This window comes from Scyliorhinus canicula, chromosome 13, assembly GCF_902713615.1.
Source record: "Scyliorhinus canicula chromosome 13, sScyCan1.1, whole genome shotgun sequence".
Lineage (NCBI taxonomy): Eukaryota > Metazoa > Chordata > Chondrichthyes > Carcharhiniformes > Scyliorhinidae > Scyliorhinus > Scyliorhinus canicula.
Genome location: NC_052158.1, coordinates 49,557,969 through 49,565,239, shown reverse-complemented (window position 1 = coordinate 49,565,239; position 7,271 = coordinate 49,557,969).

Here is a 7,271-nt window from a genome sequence, read left to right as displayed (position 1 = left end):
GGCTGAGTTTTGGTGATGGGTCATTGCTGAATATGAGGTGAAGGGGAATTATCGGGGTATTTCAATGTCTTCTTTAATGATTTTACGTTAAGGCCTCGGCCTTTTCAAGAAGCCTGGGGTTGGATTTGATTGTTTTGTGTGTGAGAGTTGAATTTGGGATGTGCAGTCTAAGTGCACTGTATCTAATTTCCCAGGAAGAATCCTTCAATCAAGGAAGCAATATTTTCCTTAGCGTCTTGCACTTCCTGCCCAGTGTGTTTTCTTCAAATTTGGGAAAATAAGTGAAGAAATGTCAAAATCTCCATTAAATTTTATATTAAACACTAACTTGAAGGATAAAATTGGTCTTCACTAGTAGAACACAAGCTCATAGTGTATTGGTAGACCGTTTTATGGTCTGTCCACCTGGTTTTTCCACTATCCTCACAGTGGGAAGATGGGGTATGGGTGGAGGAAAGAAAGTTGCTACATTGTCTGCTCTGGGTCACTATCCAGTGTCCCTGCTGGAAATAGAGGGTGTGTGATAGTCAAGTGAGGAAAAAGAAAGGACTTGTAGCTGATCACCACACAGGGAAATTGCAGGCTGGTGCTTGTTGTGGAACAGACTCTAATTCAGAGGTGGCAGTCGTGTAGCCACTAGATTAATAATGCCAGGTACCTGTGTTAATGCTCTGAGGACTTGGATTCAGAACACCCCACAGCAGTTGGTGAAATTTAAATTCAATTTCTAATGTGGATTTAAAAGCTAGTCCAGTCATGGTGACCATTACACCTTTGTCGATTGCCATAAAAACCCATCAGATTCATTAATGTCCTTTCGGGAAGGAAATCTGACGTCCTTACCTGTGTTTTTAATTTAATCTTTATTGTCACAAGTAGGTGTCTGTTCGGGTACACAGAGGGAGAAAGGTAAAGGTAGCAGTTAAGGGTTATTCTGTCACTATTGATTAGCATTATTTAAGACTAATTGTAAATTATTTTCTTTTTTTTAAAATGTTTATTGAAAAATTTTGTATTTATATAACAACGGACTGCAATAAAATACCAACAATAACAATAATGATAGCAGTCATAAACATTCGCCCATCCTCAATGAACGACCAAACATATTAACAACAACTTAAATTAACACAATGTTAAGTTAATTAACCATAGAAAAAATAGAAACAATAATAAAGAACCCCCCCCCCCCCCCCCCCCCCGGGTTGCTGCTGCTATTGACCAAGATACTTATCTTTGAGCCAGAAAGTCCAGAAAAGGCTGCCACCGTTTATAGAGCCCTTGTATTGATCCTCTCAGGGCAAATTTGACCCCCTCCAATTTTATAAATCCCGCCATGTCACTGATCCAGGTCTCCACACTTGGGGGCCTCGCATCCTTCCACTGCATCAAGATCCTCCGCCGGGCTACTAGGGACGCAAAGGCCAGGACACCGGCCTCTTTCGCCTCCTGCACTCCCGGCTCCACCGCAACTCCAAAAATCGCGAGTCCCCACCCTGGTTTGACCCTGGATCCAGCCACCCTCGACACCGTCCCCGCCACCCCCTTCCAGAATTCTTCCAGTGCCAGGCATGCCCAGAACATATGGGCATGATTCGCTGGACTCCCCGAACACCTGGTGCACCTGTCCTCACCCCCAAAGAACCTACTCATCCTAGTCCCGGACATGTGGGTCTGGTGCAGCACCTTGCATTGGATGAGACTAAGGCTCGCACATGAAGAGGAGGAGTTGACTCTCTCCAAGGCATCTGCCCATGTCCCGTCCTCTATCTGCTCCCCTAGCTCCCCCTCCCATTTAGCCTTCAGCTCCTCCACTGACGACTCCTCCGCCTCCTGCATTACCTTATAAATTTCAGACACCTTCCCCTCTCCGACCCACACCCCAGAAAGCACTCTGTCCATCGCCCCCCGCGAGGGCAGCAAAGGGAATTCCTCTACCTGTCGCCTAGCAAACGCCTTTACCTGCAAGTATCTGAACATGTTTCCTTGGGGGAGCCCAAATTTATCTTCCAGTTCCCCCAGGCCCGCAAACCTCCCGCCATAAACAGGTCCCTCAGTTTACAGATGCCCACCCTATGCCACCCCCTAAATCCCCCATCAGTGTTCCCCGGGATGAACCGATGATTTCCACCTAATGGAGCCTCCATCGAGCCCCCAGTTTCCCCCCTGTGCCGTCTCCACTGTCCCCAGATTCTTAGGGTCGCCGCCACCACCGGGCTCGTGGAATACCTCTTTGGAGAGAGCGGCAACGGCGCCGTTATCAAGGCACCCAGGCTCGTACCTCTGCAAGACGCCATCTCCATTCTTTTCCACGCCCCCTCCCACCCCCCATCACCCATTTACGCACCATTGACATATTGGCCGCCCAATAGTACCCCAAAAGGTTGGGCAGCGCTAGCCCGCCTCTATCCCTCCCTCGCTCCAGGAAAACCCTCTTCACTCTCGGAGTCCCATGTGCCCACATAAAGCTCAAAATACTGCTAGTCACCCTCCTAAACAAGGCCCTGGGAATGAAGATGGGCAGGCACTGAAAGAGGAACAAGAACCTCGGAACCACTGTCATTTTGACGGACTGCATCCTCCCCGCCAACGTCAATGGCAGCATGTCCCACCTCTTGAACTCCTCCTCCATCTGATCCACAAGCCTGGTGAAATTATGCTTGTGATGAGTCCCCCAGTCCCTGGCCACCTGCACCCCCAGGTACCTAAAGCTCTCCCCTGCCCTCCGAAGTGGGGGCCTACCAATTCCCTCCTCCTGGTCCCCAGGGTGCACCACAAACACCTCACTCTTGCCTAGATTTAGTTTAGAGCCTGAAAAGGTCCCAAACTCAGCTAGCAGCTCCATCACCCCCGGCATCCCTCCCACCGGGTCCGCCACATACAGTAGCAGGTCATCGGCATACAACGACACCCTATGTTCCTCCCCATCCCGCACCAAACCCCTCCACCTCCCTGAATCCCTCAACGTCATCCCCAACGGTTCAATTGCCAATGCAAACAACAAGGGGGACAGGGGGCATCCCTGCCTGGTCCCACGGTAAAGCCGGAAGTACTCCGACCTCCTCCCATTCGTGGCCACGCACGCCATCGGGGCCTCATATAGCAGCCTCACCCATCTGATAAACCCTTCACCAAATCCAAACCTCCCCAACACCTCCCATAAGTAGCTCCACTCCACTCTATCGAAGGCCTTCTCTGCATCCAGCGCCACCACTATCTCAACCTCCCCCTCAATCGCCGGCATCATGATGACATTCAACAACCTCCGCACATTCGTGTTCAGCTGCCTTCCCTTAACAAAACCTGTCTGGTCCTCGTGTACAACCCCTGGCACACAGTCCTCTATTCTGGTGGCCAGGATCTTTGCCAGCATCTTGGCGCCACATTAAGGAGAGATATGGGTCTGTACGAACCACACTGCTAGGGGTCCTTGTCGCTCTTTAAGATTAAAGAAATCAGCGCCCGCGACATCGTCGGGGGCGAAGTCCCCCCTTCCCAAGCTTCATTAAGTGTTCGCATCAGCAAGGGGCCCACTAGGTCCACAAACTTTTTATAAAACTCCACCGGGAACCCATCAGGCCCCGGTGCCTTCCCTGACTGCATCTGCACGATCCCCTTAACCAGCTCCTCCAGGTCAATCGGCGCCCCCAACCCCTCCACCTGCTCTTCCTGCACCTTCGGGAAAGATAGCCCGTCGAGAAAACTCTCCATTCCCCTCCTCTCCACCGTTGGCTCCGACCGGTACAGTTCCCCGTAAAAGTCCTTCAAGACCTCGTTCACCTCTACCCCCTTCCGCACCACATTCCCACTCTTATCTCTCACTCCAGCAATTTCCCTAGCCGCATCCCGCTTGCGGAGCTGATGAGCCAGCATCCTACTCGCCTATTCACCATGTTCATACACTGCCCCTTGTGCCTTCCTCCACTGCGCCTCCGCCTTTCTAATGGTCAACAAATCGAATTTAGCCTGTAGGCTGCGCCTCTCCCCCAACAATCCCTCCTCTGGTGCCTCCGTGTACCTCCTATCTACCTCCAGCATCTTCCCCACGAGTATATCCCTCTCACTCCTCTCGCTCCTCTCCCTGTGTGCCCGGATGGATATCAGCTCCCCACGAATCACTGCCTTCAGGGCTTCCCAGACCATCCCCACCTGGACCTCCCCCGTATCATTCACCTCGAGGTACCCCTCAATACTTGCCCCACCCTCCTGCACACCTCCTCTTCCGCCAACAACCCCACATCCAACCGCCACAATGGGCGCTGGTCCCGCACTTCCCCAATCTCCAACTCTATCCAATGCGGAGCGTGGTCGGAGATTGCAATGGCCGAATATTCAGCCTCCTCCACTCTCGGAATCAGTCCCCTACTCACCACAAAGAAATCTATCCGAGAATAAACCCTATGTACATGGGAGAAGAAAGAGTACTCCCGTGCCCTCGGCCTCACAATCTCCATGGGTCCACCCCTCCCATCTGGTCCATAAACCCCCTCAGCACCTTGGCCGCCGCTGGGCTCCTACCCATCCTTGAACTGGACCGGTCCAGTGAAGGATCCAACACTGTATTGAAGTCCCCCCCCCCCATAATCAGACCTCCCGCCTCTAGATCCGGGACCCGTCCCAGCATACGCCTCATAAAGCCCGCATCATCCCAATTTGGGGCATACACACTAGCAAGTACCACCTTCTCTCCCTGTAGCCTGCTCCTAACCATAACAAAGCTACCCCCCTTATCCGCCACCACCTCAGCTGCCTCAAACAACACATTTTTCCCCACCAGAATCGCCACTCCCCGGTTCTTCACATCCAACCCAGAGTGGAAAACCTGCCCCACCCACCCCTTAGATGGACCTGGTCCGCCACCTTCAGGTGGGTCTCCTGAAGCATTGCCACATCTGCCTTTAGCCCCCTCAGATGAGCAAGTACCCTAGACCGCTTCACCGGCCCATTCAATCCTCTCGCATTCCAGGTGACCACAGAGGGCGTCCCGCCCCCCCCTCCCCCGTCGACTAGCCATAGCCCGTCGACTGCCCGCCCCAGGCCTGCACCCCCCGCCCGACCCAGTCCCCACAGCGACAACACCTCACCTCTGTCCCCCCCGGCCCACACCAGCCCCTTCCTGACCCTGCCAGCAGCAACCCGGTATTCCCCTTCCCCCCCCCCCACTCCCCCCCCCCCCCCTTCCCCCCCCCCCCCCCCCCCCCCCCCCGGCTAGGAACCCTCCTAGCCGCGAACCGTCCTCCATTGTACTTCCGTGGGTCAGCTAACTTCTGCTGACCCCGGAAACTGCCGCCAAAAACTCGACCCCTCCAAAAGTGGGATCATCCCCCATCCTGTCCCTCCTCAAGTCATCGCTCCAGCGTGGGGAGGAACCAGTAAAGGCCCCCCCCCGTCATCATCTCCACCCCCCAGCCCCGCAATGCGGGAAACCAGAGGAAAGCCTGCGCTTTCGCACTGCCCCACACACTTCTGACACAGCTCCCAAATACCAGCCTCACTCCATACCCACAGCCCTATACAGAATAAAACAAACTCCCCCAACCCCCCCGCAAAATACAAAACCCAAACAATGCCCCCCCAACAAAAAAAAACAGAACAACATTCCAATAAATAACCATATCAAAATGACAAAAGTACAGAAAAACAAAACACAGCAACATCAGAAACCAGCAATAAAGCATTACAACCGACCCCGCAACCCCCAACCCCTAGTTCAAGTCCAGCTTCTCCGTCCGCATGAAGGCCCACGCCTCCTCCGGGGAATCAAAATAATAATGCCGATCCGAATAAGTTACCCACAAGCGCGCAGGCTGCAACAGTCCAAACTTTATCTTCTTCTTATAGAGCACCTCCTTTGTCCGATTAAACCCGGACCGCCGCTTAGCCACCTCCGCACTCCAATCCTGGTAGATCCGTACAACCCCATTCTCCCAATTGCTACTCTTCACCTTCTCGGCCCAGCGCCGCACACACTCTCGATCACTGAACCGGTGGAACCTCACCAGCACCGCACACGGGGGTTCGTTCTCCTTAGGCCTCCTGGCCAGTACCCTGTGAGCTCCCTCCAGCTCCAGGGGCAGATGGAAAGATCCTGCCCCCACTAGCGAGTTCAGCATCGTGGCCACGTAGGTTGTCAGATCCGACCCCTCCAGCCCCTCCGCGAGGCCCAAGATCCTCAGATTCTTCCACCTCATGCGGTGATCAAGTTCCTCGAAGCGGTCTTGCCATTTCTTGTGGAGTGCCTCATGCCCCTCCACCTTACTCATGAGGACCACGGCCTCCTCCTCTCGTTCAGTGGCCTGCGCTGCAACGCCTGGATGGCAGCACGCTGGGTCGTCTGAATCTCCAAGAGCTTTTTATTTGTTTCCTGCAGAGAGCTCAGCACCTCAGCCTTAAAATCTGCAAAACAGCGCAGGAGAGCAGCTTGCTGCTCCTGCGCCCACAGCCTCCACTCCTCTGGTGCTCTGCCATCCGCCATCTTGGATTCCTTCCCCCGTTTTTTCTGGAGAGCTGCTGCCGTTTTTTCCCCCTTTCCACTCCAAGTTCGAGTCATGAAATGCGGAGCAAGTTGGTCAGCACACCTTCTCCCACCGGGAGACGTCGAAAAGTCTGTTTTGGGCTCTAAAAAGAGCCGAAAAGTCTGTTTGAGTCGGGAGCTCCCAAATGTGCGGCTTCCTACGTCATCGCCGCCATCGGATGTCATAAATTAATTTCTTGTGAGATGTGAAAGATATTTTAATACTGTGTTCGTAATAAAGTTTGTTTTAATATACCCTATTCCTAATTTGTGTGAAATCATTTCTGGCGCGAGCTATCCTTTCCTCACAGTCTTACAAAATTTAAATAAAATATTGGTGTTTCTGTTCAGTAGCCTAGTCACTGTTGGGGTCTGGTCGGGGATCGTAATAATGAGGTTACAAATTGTGGTTGAGTGCAATTCTGCTGCTGATCATGGCCCACAGTGCCTCATAGATGACGAATTTTCAATTGCGAGATCTATTCAAAATTTATCTCACTCAGCTCAACAGTGCCCCACAACATGATGGAGTGTATCTCAATGTGAAGGTGGGACTTTGTGTCCACAAGGACTATGTGGTGATCAATCCTACCGACACTGTCATGGACAGATGCATCTGAGATAGGCAGGTTGGATCAGTTAGCGTTTTCCCTCGTGTTGGTTCCCTCACCACTTGCCCAAGCCCCAGTCCAGTAGCTATGTCCTTTAGGACTCAGCCAGCTTGATCAGTCGTGGTGCTGAACCAAGCTTTAAAGTC